This window comes from Amia ocellicauda, chromosome 14 (genome assembly GCF_036373705.1).
Source record: "Amia ocellicauda isolate fAmiCal2 chromosome 14, fAmiCal2.hap1, whole genome shotgun sequence".
Lineage (NCBI taxonomy): Eukaryota > Metazoa > Chordata > Actinopteri > Amiiformes > Amiidae > Amia > Amia ocellicauda.
In genome coordinates, this window is record NC_089863.1 from 19,156,967 (window position 1) to 19,178,221 (window position 21,255).

The following is a 21,255-nucleotide window of genomic DNA, read 5'->3' on the forward strand; positions in this document are numbered from 1 at the left end:
ACATTGCAACCCGACCAGAAGGATTCTCCTAGGGTCCAAGTGTCCCGGAGATCTTTATATTCTTTTTGGAACGGGATGCCGCACTCCTGCAAACAAATAATGTCCGCCTTCATTCCAGCCAGAGAGTTTAAAACATCGGTCCTCTTTTTCACCTCAGCAATGCTCCTCACATTTATTGAAATAATAGTTAATGCCATAATGGCTGTGAGGGCAATTACCCGCTCCTTAACAATCATGTAAAGAAACCTTTCCCTTCCCCACTCCTCTCTTCTCCCTCACCTAGCTTAGCGCTAGCACCCATCATTTCAATCATTTGCCTCACCGCTTGATCCTCTAGGAGGACTATGGGGGGGGCTCGGCTCCCGCCACCCGGTAAGGCTGGCGAAACTCCACTGGGCTCAGGGACCGTGGTGCTGGAGGTTCTCCCTGGTTCCTTTGAGGCCGAGGCCCGACGAACAGATGGCAGGGCAGAGGCTTTATGTACAACTGGGGAGAAAACTGTGTAGACCCCGCTAGTTGTTCTTTTAACTAATGATGGGGGAGGGGGTGGTCTCTCCCTTCCCGGCTGTCTGCCGCCGCAGGCCTCCTCCCCCAGCGCCAGTGACCTTGCCATTACTTCCCTGATGTCTTTATGGGAAAGGACACTGGCGCCGACTCTCGTCTCTTGAGGACCTGCGGCTCTCCCACTACTATTTTATTGGATTTAGTATTTTCTTTTCATCAATAAAAACAATTCGATTTTTAATACTTATGATTAAAAACATTGACATATCAATCCTTAAAATCACTTAAAAATTTTAAAATCTTTGTGATTTTAACAAAACTAAAACAATTAACTTTAAAATAAACGTGCTCAAATCAAATAAACAAAACGTGATAAAAGCAAAAAATTGCACACCAACAAAAGAGTCAGATACATTGAAAATAACTGAAAATGCATTAGACAAAATAAAGAAACAATTAAAAAGGAAAAAATAAAAAACAAACAAAAAAAGTCTAATGCATTTTAAATTAAACCCAAAACGGTCAATGTATCTGACAACAAAATATAACAAAACTATACCAGAAACCCTAAACAATTGTGATTTAAAAACAACTAAGTCTTTAAAAACAATTAAGATTTGTTATTTAAAATCTTCTTTTAAAAACAATCATTCATAAAATCTTTAAAAGATCTTTAAAAGATCTTGGACTCGGGCTCCAGCAGGGGGAACTAACCGTCCCCGGAGGTGGGTCCCATCATGGGATCCTGAGCTCCCCCAGATCTTGTATACGCCAGTTCTTAAAGGCTTCCTCCTTGCCCCTCTGATGGACCTCCAGATTGACGTAGTCTTTTACAAACACCATGCCCCTCCGCGCGATGACGATCGGGTCCAGCTCCTGCTTATTAAACAAACAGATGTTCCGTCCCTCCCACAGTGCCTGCTTCACTGCGCAGACGACACGCCACCAGCACCTCAGGGTTGATGTTGAAATTCCCCTTGCCGGACCGTATAGGATCTGCTGGGCGGTCGCCCGCGCAGGAACGGCGAACCTGTGGAGGAACGGAGAAAACAGGAGCCAGACCCTGTGGGCGGAGGGGCACTCACTAAAAATGTGAGCCTCCGTCTCCTTCCCCAAGCAACCCTTATAGGGGCAGGTGTCATAAGGAGCTATGCCCCTTCTGTGCATGAACACTCGGGTGGGGAGACACCGACTCACAGCCATCCAGGAGACATCTTTCTGCGTGTTCGTGAGGCAAACGTGCGTAGCGTTAGCCCAGATAAACCGGCAGGTTTCGGGAGGGAAATCTTCTATCCGGCTGGTCTCCTGGGCAGATCTCATCTGACTACAGATGGTCTTATAATCCCAGGAGGCCAGCACGACTTTATGGAGGCCTACTTCGAGCGCAAAGGCTCGGAGCGCCCTGTAGAACGGCGGGGGATCCCACGAGTGCGGCTTGGTGTTGTCCATGGCGCAGAGGCCGAATGGTCTCAGGCTGCTGGCAAAATAAAAGCGGTTCATGAAACTCACTTTCTTGCCAGCAGCCTGGATGTTCTTGACCACATAGGCCAGCCCCTGCGCCTTTATCAGCCGCACAACGTCCGGGACCCCCCTGCCTCCATCCAGGGTACCCTTCACCATCTGCACTCTTTTCAGCCTCTCCATTTTGCTCCCCCAGACAAACCGAAATATAATTCGGGTCACTAGTTTTGCGATAACCTTGTCTGGGGGGAAGATCATTCCTACGTAGAGGAGTATCGGGAAGAGGATGGCCTTTACGACCAGCACCTTACCAGCCATCGTCAAGGTCCTTGTGCTCCAGCCGTGGATCTTCCTTTGGACCTTTGCTATGGCCTCCTCCCAGCTCCGGGTGCCCGTGTTGGTCCCGTCGATCGTGATCCCCAGAACCTTGATAAACGGCTTCACAGGGAACACGGTCGGCGGGCCCCGGCCGACAGGCCATGCCCTGGAGAGGTAGACCTCGCTCTTGGCCTTGTTCACAGCGGCCCCCGTCGCCCTGCAGAAGCCGTCCAGCAGTTCCTCGACCCTGGCCACGGACGGAGCGTCCGTGCAGACCACGGCCACGTCGTCCATATAGGCCAGGGCCTTCAGTTGCTCTCCGCCGGAACCCGGGAGATGGAAACCTGTCACCCGGACGTCCCGGCGGATCGCCTGCATGAACGGCTCCAAGCAGAGGACGTACAGCAGGGCCGACAGGGGACAACCCTGCCGGACCCCCGACCTGACCGGAAATGGTTCGGTCAGGTGGCGGTTCACAAGGACCCTGCTGCTTAGGCCGCTGTAGATGATCTTGACCCACTTCCTCAGGCCAAGAGCGAGACCCATCCTCTCCATAACGAGCTGCAGGTATTCGTGGCCCACTCTGTCGAAGGCTTTCTCCTGGTCCAAGCTGATTAGGACCAGGGGAAGCCCTCTCTCGTTCGAGTAGGCCACGACATCCCTGAGCAGCATGGCGTTGTCGGCCGCCGATCTCCCCCGGGCACCACAGACCTGGTCGGGACCCACGACTTGAGGGAGTGGCCGCTGCAGCCGGAGCGTCAGTGCTTTGGCCAGTATCTTGTAGTCGGTGCACAGGAGGCTGACTGGCCGCCAGTTCCTCAGATCTTTTGGGTCTCCCTTCTTGTGAAGAAGGGAGAGGATACTTTTCTTCATCGAAGGGGCCAATCTGCCCTCTCTGTACATCGACCCCAGGACCTGGCCCAGATCTTCCTTAAGCACCTCCCAAAAGATCTTATAGAACTCAGCAGGGATCCCATCGGGACCCGGTGTCCTTCCAGAGTTAAGACTCTTTATCACCTGGGAGAGTTCAGTGGTGGTGATCTCTGGATCCTCCTCCTCCTCCTCGTCCCCCTCATTGCGGGACTCCAACAGGGACAGAAAGTGATGGATCAGATTTTGATCCACCACCTTCTGGTCGTACAACTCCCTGTAGAAATCCCGCACCACTGTCTCAACAGCCTCTCTGCCCTCCACCTCTTGCCCCGAGGAGTCGATCATGGAGGACATTGCAGGCCGCCTCTCCTTCGTTTTCTTGAAGAAGAAGCGGCTGCATTTCTCATCGTCCTCCATGATGCGGACCCTGGAAAGGACCTTGATCTTTTCTTGCTCCTCCCGATAGAGGGCGGAGAGACTCAGTTTGACCCGGGCCACCTCCTCAGCTAGGTCGAAGCCTCTGAGCTGTAAAAGACTCAGGCGCTGGAGGCGGGCGTTTAGATGGGAATATCTCGCCCGCCTCTTGCGAGCTTTCCGTTTCCCCAGCTGAATGAAGTAGCCCTTGGTTCTTTTCTTCATCATCTCCCACCACTCTATGGGAGAATCAAAAAGGTCCTTCAGGGTCCTCCACTCCTCGAGGCGTCTGCTAAAGGTCTTAATCACACGAGGGTCATCGAGCAGAGAGGTGTTGAGCTTCCAGACCCCAGGCCCCGACTCCCGTGTGCTCGGAATGAGCACCTCTGTCGTCAGGAGCCTGTGGTCTGAAAAGAAGACCGCCTCCGAAGACATGGCGGTCCTCTCCAGTGGCTTACTGAGGAGGACGAGATCTATCCTGGAGAAGGAGGAGCCAGAAGAACTCACCCAGGTGAACAAGGGGACCAGGTCCCGACCTGCGTCGCAGAGTTCAAAGTCCTCCACGAACGCAGCGAGGTCCCTGCTGGATCTATCGTTGCGGGGCTTACTCCGGTCTACATCCCTCAGAGCACAGTTGAAATCACCTGAAATGATAACTGGCAAGGTGCCGATCAGGAGCGGGCGTAGCTGAGGGAGAAAGAGGACTCTCTCTCTCTGGCTGGTGGGGGCATAGACATTGACCAGCCTCAATACAGCCCCCTTGTATTTAAAATCGAGGCTGGCCAGTCTGCCCGCCTCTATAACCTTGAATGTTTTAACTATTAAGAAGGGGTTTTTCAGGAGTACGGCAATCCCGTCCGCTCGGGACACATTGGACCCCGACCAGAAGGATTCTCCTAGGGTCCAAGTGTCCCGGAGATCTTTGTATTCTTTTTGGAACGGGATGCCGCACTCCTGCAAACAGATAATATCCGCCTTCATTCCAGCCAGAGAGTTTAAAACATCGGTCCTCTTTTTCACCTCAGCAATGCTCCTCACATTAATTGAAATAATGGTTAATGCCATAATGGCTGTGAGGGCAATTACCCGCTCCGTAACAATCATGTAAAGAAACCTTTCTCTTCCCCACTCCTCTCTTCTCCCTCACCTAGCTTAGCGCTAGCACCCATCATTTCAATCATTTGCCTCACCGCTTGATCCTCTAGGAAGACTATGGGGGGGGCTCGGCTCCCGCCACCCGGTAAGGCGGGCAAAACTCCACTGGGCTCAGGGCCCGTGGTGCTGGAGGTTCTCCCTGGTTCCTTTGAGGCCGAGGCCCGACGAACAGATGGCAGGGCAGAGGCTTTATGTACAACTGGGGAGAAAACTGTATAGACCCCGCTAGTTGTTCTTTTAACTAATGATGGGGGAGGGGGTGGTCTCTCCCTTCCCGGCTGTCTGCCGCCGCAGGCCTCCTCCCCCAGCGCCAGTGACCTTGCCATTACTTCCCTGATGTCTTTATGGGAAAGGACACTGGCGCCGACTCTCGTCTCTTGAGGACCTGCGGCTCTCCCACTACTGCCGGGAGGGCATACCTGACCCCTCCCCTGGGAAAGTCTCAGTTGTGGGGCAGGAGGAATGTTATTTCTAGGGGGCCTCTCATCCACCAGGCTGCCCACTTGGGGCAGTGGAGAAGGCCCACTGCTCTCCTCTCCGGAGTCAGAGTGGGGCGTGTAGAAATTAGAGGGAGAGGTCTCTGCAGCGGGGGAGGAGCCGGCAGGGGGGATAGAATCTGCAGAGTGGATCCTTTTTTTCATCATACCCCCCCTACCCATGCTCCTCTTCTCTGCCCTCCTCCTCTTCCCCGCTACCACTGTCCACTCCCCCTCTGCCTCCACTTCTGATCCAGAGTCAGAGAGGGAGCCTATGAGGCTCCTGAGGATTGTTTCCTCTCTACCCTCATCTTGGGGTATCACCTTTGGAGGAGCCTCCACTTGATTTTCTCTCTCTCCACCACCCCCAAGGGCCCGCGCCCTATTTGCATAGGAGGAGGGACAATTCCTGAAGAGATGCCCTCCCCCACCGCACAGGTTGCAGGCCCTCTCCTGCTTGCAGGCCCTGGTCTGATGTTCTCCGCCGCAGACCTTGCACTTGACAACAGTGCAGGCTGCGGCTAAATGACCCAGGGCCCCGTAGTTCCTACATAATTTGGGCATGCCATGGTAGAAGACAAGCCCCCTATTTGCTCCTAATACCACGGTGCTTGGCAGATGGCGTACTCCGCCGATGGCGGCCACTTCCACCTGCAGGCGCACCTGCCACCGCCGAGCACCGGTCCAGACCCCATCCTCATCATTAACTCTCCTGCTTTCAGACAGGATCTCACAGTGTCTCCTCAGCCATACTTCTACATCATACTCTGCCACTGCTTCGTTATAGAACTGAATAGTTACTATTTTGATCTCTCTATCTGACAGGGCGTCGACCACAAAGTCACTCAGGGGCATACTGTCTTTTTTCTCCCTATACAAATTCCAGAAACTCTCCAGCACTTGAGGGTTCTTAAAGCTCACCTCAAACACGTCCCTAGGTCCAGGCAGTTTAACCACACAGTTCAGCTCAGAAGGGGCAAAGCCCAGGCCCCTCTGCAGCACGGACCTGCTGAACTCCAGCCGGGTGAGGGCCGCGGTCTCGGCTCCAGCCTCACGGCTGAAGCGCACCGCATTATGGCGCCTCACACCGGCGGTTCGCTGGGCCATGCTGCGCTTTCCTACCTGGGAGAAGGGTCGGGAGGCTCTCAATCCGGAGGTCGGGGCAAGTCCACCTGGCTGGGGAGCAGCTTCCACCTCCGGGGCTCTTGCAGGGAGCGGGCCTTGCGGGGAGAAGTCCGGGCCCTGGCTGCAGGAGGCCTCCCTCAGGGACGTTGCCGATCGGCCTGGTCGGTCCCTGGAATCCGAGGCCTCTCCTGGATCCTGGCTGGTGACGTCAGCAGGGAGCAGTCCTGGTCAGGCCGGGCTCCGGGTAGATGGTCGGCCGGGCTTCTGTGTGGGACCCACTCCGTGAGGAGTCCGCCGACTCCTCTGGCTAGGTCCCCTGTCGCTCCCGGTCCGTCCCAATCTCCACTCGCCTCGGCCTCCGGACCGCTCCAAGGACCCAGGACTCTGCAGCTCTGTCAACCGGCACCTCCCCGTCTCGTCTGGTCTGGCCTGATGGATCAGCTCCCTGCAAGGAAATACTATTTTATTGAATTTAGTATTTTTCTTTTCATCAATAAAAACAATTCAATTTTTAATGCTTGTGATTAAAATCATTAAAATAACAGTCCTTAAAATCACTTAAAATTTTTAAAATCTGTGATTTTAACAAAGAACAAAACAATTAACTTCAAATTAAACGTGCTCAAATCAACAAGACAAACGTGATAAAAGCAAAAACTGCTCACCAACAAAGGGTCAAATACATTGAAAATAACTGAAAATGCATTGAACAAAATAAAGAAACAATTTAAAAAGTAAAAATAAAAAACAAACAAAAAAAGTCCAATGCATTTAAAATTAAATCCAAAACGGTCAATGTATTTGACAACAGAATATAACAAAACTTAAACCAAAAAACCCTGAACAATGTGATTTAAAAACAACTAAATCTTTAAAAACAATTAAGATTCATTTTTAAAATCTTTTTTAAAAACAATCATCCATAAAATCTTTAAAAGATCTTGGACTCGGGCTCCAGCAGGGGGAACTGACCGTCCCCGGAGGTGGGTCCCATCATGGGATCCTGAGCTCCCCCAGATCTTGTATGCGCCAGTTCTTATAGGCTTCCTCCTTGCCCCTCTGATGGACCTCCAGATTGACATAGTCTCTTACAAACACCATGCCCCTCCGCGCGATGACGATCGGGTCCAGCTCCTGCTTATTGAACAAACAGATGTTCCGTCCCTCCCACAGTGCCTGCTTCACTGCGCAGACGACACGCCACCAGCACCTCAGGGTAGATGAAGAGATTCCCTTGGCCGGACCATACAAGATCTGCTGGGCGGTCGCCCGCGCAGGAACGGCGAACCTGTGGAGGAACGGAGAAAACAGGAGCCAGACCCTGTGGGCGGAGGGGTACTCACTAAAGATGTGAGCCTCCGTCTCCTTCCCCAGGCAACCCTTATAGGGGCAGATATCATAAGGAGCTATGCCCCTTCTGTGCATGAACACTCGGGTGGGGAGACACCGACTCACAGCCATCCAGGAGACATCTTTCTGCGTGTTCGTGAGGCAAACGTGCGTAGCGTTAGCCCAGATAAACCGGCAGGTTTCGGGAGGGAAATCTTCTATCCGGCTGGTCTCCTGGGTAGATCTCATCTGACTACAGATGGTCTTGTAATCCCAGGAGGCCAGCACGACTTTATGGAGGCCTACTTCGAGCGCAAAGGCTCGGAGCGCCCTGTAGAACGGCGGGGGATCCCACGAGTGCGGCCTGGTGTTATCCATGGCGCAGAGGCCGAATGGTCTCAGGCTGCTGGCAAAATAAAAGCGGTTCATGAAACTCACTTTCTTGCCAGCAGCCTGGATGTTCTTGACCACATAGGCCAGCCCCTGCGCCTTTATCAGCAGCACAACGTCCGGGACCCCCCTGCCTCCATCCAGGGTACCCTTCACCATCTGCACTCTTTTCAGCCTCTCCATTTTGCTCCCCCAGACAAACCGAAATATAATTCGGGTCACTAATTTTGCGATGACCTTGTCTGGGGGGAAGATCATTCCTACGTAGAGGAGTATCGGGAAGAGGATGGCCTTTACGACCAGCACCTTACCAGCCATCGTCAAGGTCCTTGTGCTCCAGCCGTGGATCTTCCTTTGGACCTTTGCTATGGCCTCCTCCCAGCTCCGGGTGCCCGTGTTGGTCCCGTCGATCGTGATCCCCAGAACCTTGATAGACGGCTTCACAGGGAACACGGTCGGCGGGCCCCGGCCGACAGGCCATGCCCTGGAGAGGTAGACCTCGCTCTTGGCCTTGTTCACAGCGGCCCCCGTCGCCCCGCAGAAGCCGTCCAGCAGTTCCTCGACCCTGGCCACGGACGGAGCGTCCGTGCAGACCACGGCCACGTCGTCCATATAGGCCAGGGCCTTCAGTTGCTCTCCGCCGGAACCCGGGAGATGGAAACCTGTCACCCGGACATCCCGGCGGATCGCCTGCATGAACGGCTCCAAGCAGAGGACGTACAGCAGGGCCGACAGGGGACAACCCTGCCGGACCCCCGACCTGACCGGAAATGGTTCGGTCAGGTGGCGGTTCACAAGGACCCTGCTGCTTAGGCCGCTGTAGATGATCTTGACCCACTTCCTCAGGCCAAGAGCGAGACCCATTCTCTCCATGACGAGCTGCAGGTATTCGTGGCCCACTCTGTCGAAGGCTTTCTCCTGGTCCAAGCTGATTTGGACCAGGGGAAGCCCTCTCTCGTTCGAGTAGGCCACGACATCCCTGAGCAGCATGGCGTTGTCGGCCGCCGATCTCCCCCGGGCACCACAGACCTGGTCGGGACCCACGACTTGAGGGAGTGGCCGCTGCAGCCGGAGCGTCAGTGCTTTGGCCAGTATCTTGTAGTCGGTGCACAGGAGGCTGACTGGCCGCCAGTTCCTCAGATCTTTTGGGTCTCCCTTCTTGTGAAGAAGGGAGAGGATACTCTTCTTCATCGAAGGGGCCAATCTGCCCTCTCTGTACATCGACCCCAGGACCTGGCCCAGATCTTCCTTAAGCACCTCCCAAAAGATCTTATAGAACTCAGCAGGGATCCCGTCGGGACCCGGTGTCCTTCCAGAGTTAAGACTCTTTATCACCTGGGAGAGTTCAGTGGTGGTGATCTCTGGATCCTCCTCCTCCTCCTCGTCCCCCTCATTGCGGGACTCCAACAGGAACAGAAAGTGATGGATCAGATTTTGATCCACCACCTTCTGGTCGTACAACTCCCTGTAGAAATCCCGCACCACTGTCTCAACAGCCTCTCTGCCCTCCACCTCTTGCCCCGAGGAGTTGATCATGGAGGACATTGCAGGCCGCCTCTCCTTCGTTTTCTTGAAGAAGAAGCGGCTGCATTTCTCATCGTCCTCCATGATGCGGACCCTGGAAAGGACCTTGATCTTCTCTTGCTCCTCCCGATAGAGGGCGGAGAGACTCAGTTTGACCCGGGCCACCTCCTCAGCTAGGTCGAAGCCTCTGAGCTGTAAAAGACTCAGGCGCTGGAGGCGTTTAGATGGGAATATCTCGCCCGCCTCTCGCGAGCTTTCCGTTTCCCCAGCTGAATGAAGTAGCCCTTGGTTCTTTTCTTCATCATCTCCCACCACTCTATGGGAGAATCAAAAAGGTCCTTCAGGGTCCTCCACTCCTCGAGGCGTCTGCTAAAGGTCTTAATCACACGAGGGTCATCGAGCAGAGAGGTGTTGAGCTTCCAGACCCCAGGCCCCGACTCCCGTGTGCTCGGAATGAGCACCTCTGTCGTCAGGAGCCTGTGGTCTGAAAAGAAGACCGCCTCCGAAGACATGGCGGTCCTCTCCAGTGGCTTGCTGAGGAGGACGAGATCTATCCTGGAGAAGGAGGAGCCAGAAGAACTCACCCAGGTGAACAAGGGGACCAGGTCCCGACCTGCGTCGCAGAGTTCAAAGTCCTCCACGAACGCAGCGAGGTCCCTGCTGGATCTATCGTTGCGGGGCTTACTCCGGTCTACATCCCTCAGAGCACAGTTGAAATCACCTGAAATGATAACTGGCAAGGTGCCGATCAGGAGCGGGCGTAGCTGAGGAAGAAAGAGGACTCTCTCTCTCTGGCTGGTGGGGGCATAGACATTGACCAGCCTCAATACAGCCCCCTTGTATTTAAAATCGAGGCTGGCCAGTCTGCCCGCCTCTATAACCTTGAATGTTTTAACTGTTAAGAAGGGGTTTTTCAGGAGTACGGCAATCCCGTCCGCTCGGGACACATTGGACCCCGACCAGAAGGATTCTCCTAGGGTCCAAGTGTCCCGGAGATCTTTGTATTCTTTTTGGAACGGGATGCCGCACTCCTGCAAACAGATAATATCCGCCTTCATTCCAGCCAGAGAGTTTAAAACATCGGTCCTCTTTTTCACCTCAGCAATGCTCCTCACATTAATTGAAATAATGGTTAATGCCATAATGGCTGTGAGGGCAATTACCCGCTCCGTAACAATCATGTAAAGAAACCTTTCTCTTCCCCACTCCTCTCTTCTCCCTCACCTAGCTTAGCGCTAGCACCCATCATTTCAATCATTTGCCTCACCGCTTGATCCTCTAGGAAGACTATGGGGGGGGCTCGGCTCCCGCCACCCGGTAAGGCGGGCAAAACTCCACTGGGCTCAGGGCCCGTGGTGCTGGAGGTTCTCCCTGGTTCCTTTGAGGCCGAGGCCCGACGAACAGATGGCAGGGCAGAGGCTTTATGTACAACTGGGGAGAAAACTGTATAGACCCCGCTAGTTGTTCTTTTAACTAATGGTGGGGGAGGGGGTGGTCTCTCCCTTCCCGGCTGTCTGCCGCCGCAGGCCTCCTCCCCCAGCGCCAGTGACCTTGCCATCACGTCCCTGATGTCTTTCTGGGAAAGGACACTGGCGCCGACTCTCATCTCCTGAGGTCCTGCGGCTCTCCCACTACTGTTTATTGGGTTGAAGTATTTTACATTGCATGAAATAAAAACAATTCAATATTTAATACTTATGATTAAAATCGTTAAAATACCAATCCTTAAAATCACTTAAAAATTTTTAAAATCTTGTGATTTTTAACCAAACTAAAACAATTAACTTTAAAATAAACGTGCTCAAATCAAATAAACAAAACGTGATAAAAGCAAAAAAATTGCACACCAACAAAAGAGTCAGATACATTGAAAATAACAGAAAATGCATTGAACAAATTAAAAAAACAATTAAAAAGGAAAAAATAAAAAACAAACAAAAAAGGTCCAATGCATTTTAAATTAAACCCAAAACGGTCAATGTATCTGACAACAAAATATAACAAAACTATACCTAAAAAGCCCTAAACAATGTGATTTAAAAACAACTAAATCTTTAAAAACAATTAAGAATCATTATTTAAAATCTTCTTTTAAAAACAATCATTCATAAAATCTTTAAAAGATCTTGGACTCGGGCTCCAGCAGGGGGAACTAACCGTCCCCGGAGGTGGGTCCCATCATGGGATCCTGAGCTCCCCCAGATCTTGTATGCGCCAGTTCTTAAAGGCTTCCTCCTTGCCCCTCTGATGGACCTCCAGATTGACGTAGTCTTTCACAAACACCATGCCCCTACGCGCGATGACAATCGGGTCCAGCTCCTGCTTATTGAACAAACAGATGTTCCGTCCCTCCCACAGTGCCTGCTTCACTGCGCAGACGACACGCCACCAGCACCTCAAGGTAGATGTAGAGATTCCCTTGGCTGGACCGTATAGGATCTGCTGGGCGGTCGCCCGCGCAGGAGCGGCGAACCTGTGGAGGAACGGAGAAAACAGGAGCCAGACCCTGTGGGCGGAGGGGCACTCACTAAAGATGTGAGCCTCCGTCTCCTTCCCCAGGCAACCCTTATAGGGGCAGGTGTCATAAGGAGCTATGCCCCTTCTGTGCATAAACACTCGGGTGGGGAGACACCGACTCACAGCCATCCAGGAGACATCTTTCTGCGTGTTCGTGAGGCAAACGTGCGTAGCGTTAGCCCAGATAAACCGGCAGGTTTCGGGAGGGAAATCTTCTATCCGGCTGGTCTCCTGGGCAGATCTCATCTGACTACAGATGGTCTTATAATCCCAGGAGGCCAGCACGACTTTATGGAGGCCTACTTCGAGCGCAAAGGCTCGGAGCGCCCTGTAGAACGGCGGGGGATCCCACGAGTGCGGCCTGGTGTTGTCCATGGCGCAGAGGCCGAATGGTCTCAGGCTGCTGGCAAAATAAAAGCGGTTCATGAAACTCACTTTCTTGCCAGCAGCCTGGATGTTCTTAACCACATAGGCCAGCCCCTGCGCCTTTATCAGCCGCACAACGTCCGGGACCCCCCTGCCTCCATCCAGGGTACCCTTCACCATCTGCACTCTTTTCAGCCTCTCCATTTTGCTCCCCCAGACAAACCGAAATATAATTCGGGTCACTAGTTTTGCGATACCCTTGTCTGGGGGGAAGATCATTCCTACGTAGAGGAGTATCGGGAAGAGGATGGCCTTTACGACCAGCACCTTACCAGCCATCGTCAAGGTCCTTGTGCTCCAGCCGTGGATCTTCCTTTGGACCTTTGCTATGGCCTCCTCCCAGCTCCGGGTGCCCGTGTTGGTCCCGTCGATCGTGATCCCCAGAACCTTGATAAACGGCTTCACAGGGAACACGGTCGGCGGGCCCCGGCCGACAGGCCATGCCCTGGAGAGGTAGACCTCGCTCTTGGCCTTATTCACAGCGGCCCCCGTCGCCCTGCAGAAGCCGTCCAGCAGTTCCTCGACCCTGGCCACGGATGGAGCGTCCGTGCAGACCACGGCCACGTCGTCCATATAGGCCAGGGCCTTCAGTTGCTCTCCGCCGGAACCCGGGAGATGGAAACCTGTCACCCGGACGTCCCGGCGGATCGCCTGCATGAACGGCTCCAAGCAGAGGACGTACAGCAGGGCCGACAGGGGACAACCCTGCCGGACCCCCGACCTGACCGGAAATGGTTCGGTCAGGTGGCGGTTCACAAGGACCCTGCTGCTTAGGCCGCTGTAGATGATCTTGACCCACTTCCTCAGGCCAAGAGCGAGACCCATCCTCTCCATAACAAGCTGCAGGTATTCGTGGCCCACTCTGTCGAAGGCTTTCTCCTGGTCCAAGCTGATTAGGACCAGGGGAAGCCCTCTCTCGTTCGAGTAGGCCACGACATCCCTGAGCAGCATGGCGTTGTCGGCCGCCGATCTCCCCCGGGCACCACAGACCTGGTCGGGACCCACGACTTGAGGGAGTGGCCGCTGCAGCCGGAGCGTCAGTGCTTTGGCCAGTATCTTGTAGTCGGTGCACAGGAGGCTGACTGGCCGCCAGTTCCTCAGATCTTTCGTGTCTCCCTTCTTGTGAAGAAGGGAGAGGATACTCTTCTTCATCGAAGGGGCCAATCTGCCCTCTCTGTACATCGACTCCAGGACCTGGCCCAGATCTTCCTTAAGCACCTCCCAAAAGATCTTATAGAACTCAGCAGGGATCCCGTCGGGACCCGGTGTCCTTCCAGAGTTAAGACTCTTTATCACCTGGGAGAGTTCAGTGGTGGTGATCTCTGGATCCTCCTCCTCCTCCTCGTCCCCCTCATTGCGGGACTCCAACAGGGACAGAAAGTGATGGATCAGATTTTGATCCACCACCTTCTGGTCGTACAACTCCCTGTAGAAATCCCGCACCACTGTCTCAACAGCCTCTCTGCCCTCCACCTCTTGCCCCGAGGAGTCGATCATGGAGGACATTGCAGGCCGCCTCTCCTTCGTTTTCTTGAAGAAGAAGCGGCTGCATTTCTCATCGTCCTCCATGATGCGGACCCTGGAAAGGACCTTGATCTTCTCTTGCTCCTCCCGATAGAGGGCGGAGAGACTCAGTTTGACCCGGGCCACCTCCTCAGCTAGGTCGAAGCCTCTGAGCTGTAAAAGACTCAGGCGCTGGAGGCGGGCGTTTAGATGGGAATATCTCGCCCGCCTCTCGCGAGCTTTCCGTTTCCCCAGCTGAATGAAGTAGCCCTTGGTTCTTTTCTTCATCATCTCCCACCACTCTATGGGAGAATCAAAAAGGTCCTTCAGGGTCCTCCACTCCTCGAGGCGTCTGCTAAAGGTCTTAATCACACGAGGGTCATCGAGCAGAGAGGTGTTGAGCTTCCAGACCCCAGGCCCCGACTCCCGTGTGCTCGGAATGAGCACCTCTGTCGTCAGGAGCCTGTGGTCTGAAAAGAAGACCGCCTCCGAAGACATGGCGGTCCTCTCCAGTGGCTTGCTGAGGAGGACGAGATCTATCCTGGAGAAGGAGGAGCCAGAAGAACTCACCCAGGTGAACAAGGGGACCAGGTCCCGACCTGCGTCGCAGAGTTCAAAGTCCTCCACGAACGCAGCGAGGTCCCTGCTGGATCTATCGTTGCGGGGCTTGCTCCGGTCTACATCCCTCAGAGCACAGTTGAAATCACCTGAAATGATAACTGGCAAGGTGCCGATCAGGAGCGGGCGTAGCTGAGGGAGAAAGAGGACTCTCTCTCTGGCTGGTGGGGGCATAGACATTGACCAGCCTAAATACAGCCCCCTTGTATTTAAAATCGAGGCTGGCCAGTCTGCCCGCCTCTATAACCTTGAATGTTTTAACTATTAAGAAGGGGTTTTTCAGGAGTACGGCAATCCCGTCCGCTCGGGACACATTGGACCCCGACCAGAAGGATTCTCCTAGGGTCCAAGTGTCCCGGAGATCTTTGTATTCTTTTTGGAACGGGATGCCGCACTCCTGCAAACAGATAATATCCGCCTTCATTCCAGCCAGAGAGTTTAAAACATCGGTCCTCTTTTTCACCTCAGCAATGCTCCTCACATTAATTGAAATAATGGTTAATGCCATAATGGCTGTGAGGGCAATTACCCGCTCCGTAACAATCATGTAAAGAAACCTTTCTCTTCCCCACTCCTCTCTTCTCCCTCACCTAGCTTAGCGCTAGCACCCATCATTTCAATCATTTGCCTCACCGCTTGATCCTCTAGGAAGACTATGGGGGGGGCTCGGCTCCCGCCACCCGGTAAGGCGGGCAAAACTCCACTGGGCTCAGGGCCCGTGGTGCTGGAGGTTCTCCCTGGTTCCTTTGAGGCCGAGGCCCGACGAACAGATGGCAGGGCAGAGGCTTTATGTACAACTGGGGAGAAAACTGTATAGACCCCGCTAGTCGTTCTTTTAACTAATGGTGGGGGAGGGGGTGGTCTCTCCCTTCCCGGCTGTCTGCCGCCGCAGGCCTCCTCCCCCAGCGCCAGTGACCTTGCCATCACGTCCCTGATGTCTTTCTGGGAAAGGACACTGGCGCCGACTCTCATCTCCTGAGGCTCTCCCACTACTGCCGGGAGGGCATACCTGACCCCTCCCCTGGGAGAGTCTCAGTTGTGGGGCAGGAGGAATGTTATTTCTAGGGGGCCTCTCATCTACCAGGCTGCCCACTCGGGGCAGTGGAGAAGGCCCACTACTCTCCTCTCCGGAGTCAGAGTGGGGCGTGTAGAAATTAGAGGGAGGGGACTCTGGAGCGGGGGAGGAGCCGGCAGGGGGGGGAGAATCTGCAGAATGGGCCCTTTTTTTCATCATACCCCCCCTACCCATGCTCCTCTTCTCTGCCCTCCTTCTCTTCCCCGCTACCACTGTCCACTCTCCCTCTGCCTCCACTTCTGACCCAGAGTCAGAGAGGGAGCCTATGAGGCTCCTGAGGATTGTTTCCTCTCTACCCCCATCTTGGGGTATCACCTTTGGAGGAGCCTCCGCTTGATTTTCTCTCTCTCCACCACCCCCGAGGGCCCGCACCCTATTTGCATAGGAGGAGGGACAATTCCTAAAGAGGTGCCCTCCCCCACCGCACAGGTTGCAGGCCCTCTCCTGCTTGCAGGCCCTGGTCTGATGTTCTCCGCCGCAGACCTTGCACTTAACAACGGTACAGGCTGCGGCTAAATGACCCAGGGCCCCGCAGTTCCTACATAATTTGGGCATGCCATGATAAAAGACAAGCCCCCTATTTGCTCCTAAAACCACGGTGCTTGGTAGATGGCGTACTCCGCCGATGGCGGCCACTTCCACCTGCAGGCGCACCTGCCACCGCCGAGCACCGGTCCAGACCCCATCCTCATCATTAACTCTCCTGCTTTCAGACAGGATCTCACAATGTCTCCTCAGCCATACTTCTACGTCGTACTCTGCCACTGCTTCGTTGTAAAACTGAATAGTTACAATTTTAATCTCTCTATCTGTCAGGGCGTCGACCACAAAGTCATTCAGAGGCATGCTGTCTTTTTTTTCCCTATACAGGTTCCAAAAACTCTCCAGCACTTGAGGGTTCTTAAAGCTCACCTCGAACACGTCCCTAGGTCCAGGCAGTTTTACCACGCAGTTCAGCTCAGAAGGGGCAAAGCCCAGGCCCCTCTGCAGCACGGACCTGCTGAACTCCAGCCGGGTGAGGGCCGTGGTCTCGGCTCCAGCCTCACGGCTGAAGCGCACCGCATTATGGCGCCTCACACCGGCGGTTCGCTGGGCCATGCTGCGCTTTCCTACCTGGGAGAAGGGTCGGGAGGCTCTCAATCCGGAGGTCGGGGCAAGTCCACCTGGCTGGGGAGCAGCTTCCACCTCCGGGGCTCTTGCAGGGAGCGGGCCTTGCGGGGAGAAGTCCGGGCCCTGGCTGCAGGAGGCCTCCCTCAGGGACGTTGCCGATCGGCCTGGTCGGTCCCTGGAATCCGAGGCCTATCCTGGATCCTGGCTGGTGACGTCAGCAGGGAGCAGTCCTGGTCAGGCCGGGCTCCGGGTAGATGGTCGGCCGGGCTTCTGGATGGGACCCACTCCGTGAGGAGTCCGCCGACTCCTCTGGCTAGGTCCCCTGTCGCTCCCGGTCCGTCCCAATCTCCACTCGCCTCGGCCTCCGGACCGCTCCAAGGACCCAGGACTCTGCAGCTCTGTCAACCGGCACCTCCCCGTCTCGTCTGATCTGGCCTGATGGATCAGCTCCCTGCAAGGAAAAAAGAAAGACTGTCAAATACAGCTCAAAAAGCCCCCTGCTGGACAAAGGTTTCTCTCACTATTGGAGGGAAACCCGAGTCCAAGATGTCATTTAGTATGTTTTGTTCATTTTCCTGTTTAGGCAGACTTGTGCTACTTTGAGGATGACTTGAATTCACTTTCCTTGTACAATAGCCTGGCGTTATTTCAATCATGTGAATGCCTCAAGCGGTCTACTAATAGCATTGTTTAATTGAGGAACTTCAAGTCAGACTTGCACCATTCATACAATCATGCTATACGCAATCAGAATCCGACTTCAGATTTGCGTCATATAATGGTTGTATGTGACAGCTGGAATGACGTCAGACGTCGTAACATTGACATTATTCTGAGGTCATTCCAACTTTCATAGACAAGCATTGTATGAGCACAATCTGATGTCTAGGCAACGTCATTCCAACTAACTGTGGCACCTGGAAAGGACCACGGCATATGACATCTTCTTCAGTAAACCTTATTCAGAAACAAATCGAAGCAGGGAAGCTTTTTTCGGTACAATAGCTTGAAATGGTTCAATGCTTCGGAAAGCTTACTTTCCCCCATCACTAGTTTTCAGCGATCCTTTATAAAGATCTTGATTGAGCCTGATGGGAATCATTGCGTTTCTATCATTTGAAAGATGATACAGGGAGTCCAGCGTACAGCGTTTAAATTGAGGAACGCATTAGCTACGCTCCTCGGATACCTTGACCTACACGTTGTAGCCAGTCGTGAATCTTCTGTTTTTCCACAAGAAAACCAGTCTCCCAGGAGACTGTCAAAAATTGCCGGCACCAGCTATATTTCAAGCCAGTGCAAGCGGGGTATTGGGTAAAGTTTTCAACTAGCAATAATCGCGCCTCGGATCAACCTCATCAGCTACGATACTGCCACTGCGCAAAGATAAAGCACTGTCAGGGACGCAAAACCAACCGTCTTACAACACGAAGCAAGCGTGTCGTGGTGATGTCTCTTAAATATACATTATATTTTAAATACAATGATATTGAAGTATATAAAGGGTCATTATATAAGCATAAACAACGTAATTGGGATGTATGAGAAAACAGTTCAGTCAAGGGCATTACATACATCTTTTAAAGATAACCGGGACATCATGGGATATAATATTATGCAAATGTAGAGGATGGAAGGAGGGTAGATTCTTGTGCTTGTAAGTAATGCTTGTGGGAAGCACCGGCACTTCTGATGTGAATCTTTTCCCATTAAGTTCAACGCGTTGAATGTTGCCTAATGCCTATGACACACATTTAGTTGAGGATCATTGTACCAGTGACACGGAGTCTGAAGCAGAAGTTGCCAGTGCAGACCCTCTGAATCACTGATGGTATGTCAGCAGCACTCTTGAACACATATATGTCAATGTGTGTCGCACCCTTCATTGTGACGATGCTTCCCTTTTTGAACTAAATATCAGAAAATGTTGGCAGTGAATAGGAAAACGAATTTTTGTGATATCAGAATCTTTCCATTGCTGCACGGCTTGACAAGTGGAAGACATAGAAGACTGTGAAGCAGGTGATATCCACGGGGCCACCAAGTTTTCACCACGAAAGTGTTATCAACACTGCAGAAAATTGGACGTTGACATAACTTGATTTTTATTTCAGTTTTTTTCTTTATCAAGTTTCTTAGTGTATACTGTGCTTAACTCGAAACTTCCTTTTTTAAAGGATTGCAAGACTCGGATTGGGCAAATGATTCGTTCAGTTACGTAACTGATAGCTCAGCTGGAACAAGAAACAGAATGGGTAGGGAGTCCTGCAGGACCAGGGCTGTGAACCACTGGCCTAGCTACATGGCAATGTGGGATTATTTGATGCAGTTACCCCAGTTTTATGGCTGTGTTTCTGTGTGTCATTTAGTATGTTTTGTTCATTTTCCTGTTTAGGCAGACTTGTGCTACTTTGAGGATGACTTGAATTCACTTTCCTTGTACAATAGCCTGGCGTTATTTCAATCATGTGAATGCCTCAAGCGGTCTACTAATAGCATTGTTTAATTGAGGAACTTCAAGTCAGACTTGCACCATTCATACAATCATGCTATACGCAATCAGAATCCGACTTCAGATTTGCGTCATATAATGGTTGTATGTGACAGCTGGAATGACGTCAGACGTCGTAACATTGACATTATTCTGAGGTCATTCCAACTTTCATAGACAAGCATTGTATGAGCACAATCTGATGTCTAGGCAACGTCATTCCAACTAACTGTGGCACCTGGAAAGGACCACGGCATATGACATCTTCTTCAGTAAACCTTATTCAGAAACAAATCGAAGCAGGGAAGCTTTTTTCGGTACAATAGCTTGAAATGGTTCAATGCTTCGGAAAGCTTACTTTCCCCCATCACTAGTTTTCAGCGATCCTTTATAAAGATCTTGATTGAGCCTGATGGGAATCGTTGCGTTTCTATCATTTGAAAGATGATACAGGGAGTCCAGCGTACAGCGTTTAAATTGAGGAACGCATTAGCTACGCTCCTCGGATACCTTGACCTACACGTTGTAGCCAGTCGTGAATCTTCTGTTTTTCCACAAGAAAACCAGTCTCCCAGGAGACTGTCAAAAATTGCCGGCACCAGCTATATTTCAAGCCAGTGCAAGCGGGGTATTGGGTAAAGTTTTCAACTAGCAATAATCGCGCCTCGGATCAACCTCATCAGCTACGATACTGCCACTGCGCAAAGATAAAGCACTGTCAGGGACGCAAAACCAACCGTCTTACAACACGAAGCAAGCGTGTCGTGGTGATGTCTCTTAAATATACATTATATTTTAAATACAATGATATTGAAGTATATAAAGGGTCATTATATAAGCATAAACAACGTAATTGGGATGTATGAGAAAACAGTTCAGTCAAGGGCATTACATACATCTTTTAAAGATAACCGGGACATCATGGGATATAATATTATGCAAATGTAGAGGATGGAAGGAGGGTAGATTCTTGTGCTTGTAAGTAATGCTTGTGGGAAGCACCGGCACTTCTGATGTGAATCTTTTCCCATTAAGTTCAACGCGTTGAATGTTGCCTAATGCCTATGACACACATTTAGTTGAGGATCATTGTACCAGTGACACGGAGTCTGAAGCAGAAGTTGCCAGTGCAGACCCTCTGAATCACTGATGGTATGTCAGCAGCACTCTTGAACACATATATGTCAATGTGTGTCGCACCCTTCATTGTGACGATGCTTCCCTTTTTGAACTAAATATCAGAAAATGTTGGCAGTGAATAGGAAAACGAATTTTTGTGATATCAGAATCTTTCCATTGCTGCACGGCTTGACAAGTGGAAGACATAGAAGACTGTGAAGCAGGTGATATCCACGGGGCCACCAAGTTTTCACCACGAAAGTGTTATCAACACTGCAGAAAATTGGACGTTGACATAACTTGATTTTTATTTCAGTTTTTTTCTTTATCAAGTTTCTTAGTGTATACTGTGCTTAACTCGAAACTTCCTTTTTTAAAGGATTGCAAGACTCGGATTGGGCAAATGATTCGTTCAGTTACGTAACTGATAGCTCAGCTGGAACAAGAAACAGAATGGGTAGGGAGTCCTCCAGGACCAGGGCTGTGAACCACTGGCCTAGCTACATGGCAATGTGGGATTATTTGATGCAGTTACCCCAGTTTTATGGCTGTGTTTCTGTGTGTCATTTAGTATGTTTTGTTCATTTTCCTGTTTAGGCAGACTTGTGCTACTTTGAGGATGACTTGAATTCACTTTCCTTGTACAATAGCCTGGCGTTATTTCAATCATGTGAATGCCTCAAGCGGTCTACTAATAGCATTGTTTAATTGAGGAACTTCAAGTCAGACTTGCACCATTCATACAATCATGCTATACGCAATCAGAATCCGACTTCAGATTTGCGTCATATAATGGTTGTATGTGACAGCTGGAATGACGTCAGACG

At 51.9% G+C, this 21,255-nt stretch overlaps 2 non-coding genes across 2 annotated transcripts; both read right to left on the reverse strand.

Moving 5' to 3' along the window:
- Nucleotides 1–18,064: 18,064 nt before the first annotated feature.
- On the reverse strand, nt 18,065–18,206 carry LOC136769099 (U4 spliceosomal RNA). The gene has a single exon (XR_010822079.1). It is a non-coding gene; the product is annotated as a U4 spliceosomal RNA (small nuclear RNA).
- A 1,670-nt stretch (nt 18,207–19,876) lies between these two features.
- On the reverse strand, nt 19,877–20,018 carry LOC136769100 (U4 spliceosomal RNA). Its single transcript, XR_010822080.1, has one exon. It is a non-coding gene; the product is annotated as a U4 spliceosomal RNA (small nuclear RNA).
- Nucleotides 20,019–21,255: the final 1,237 nt, after the last annotated feature.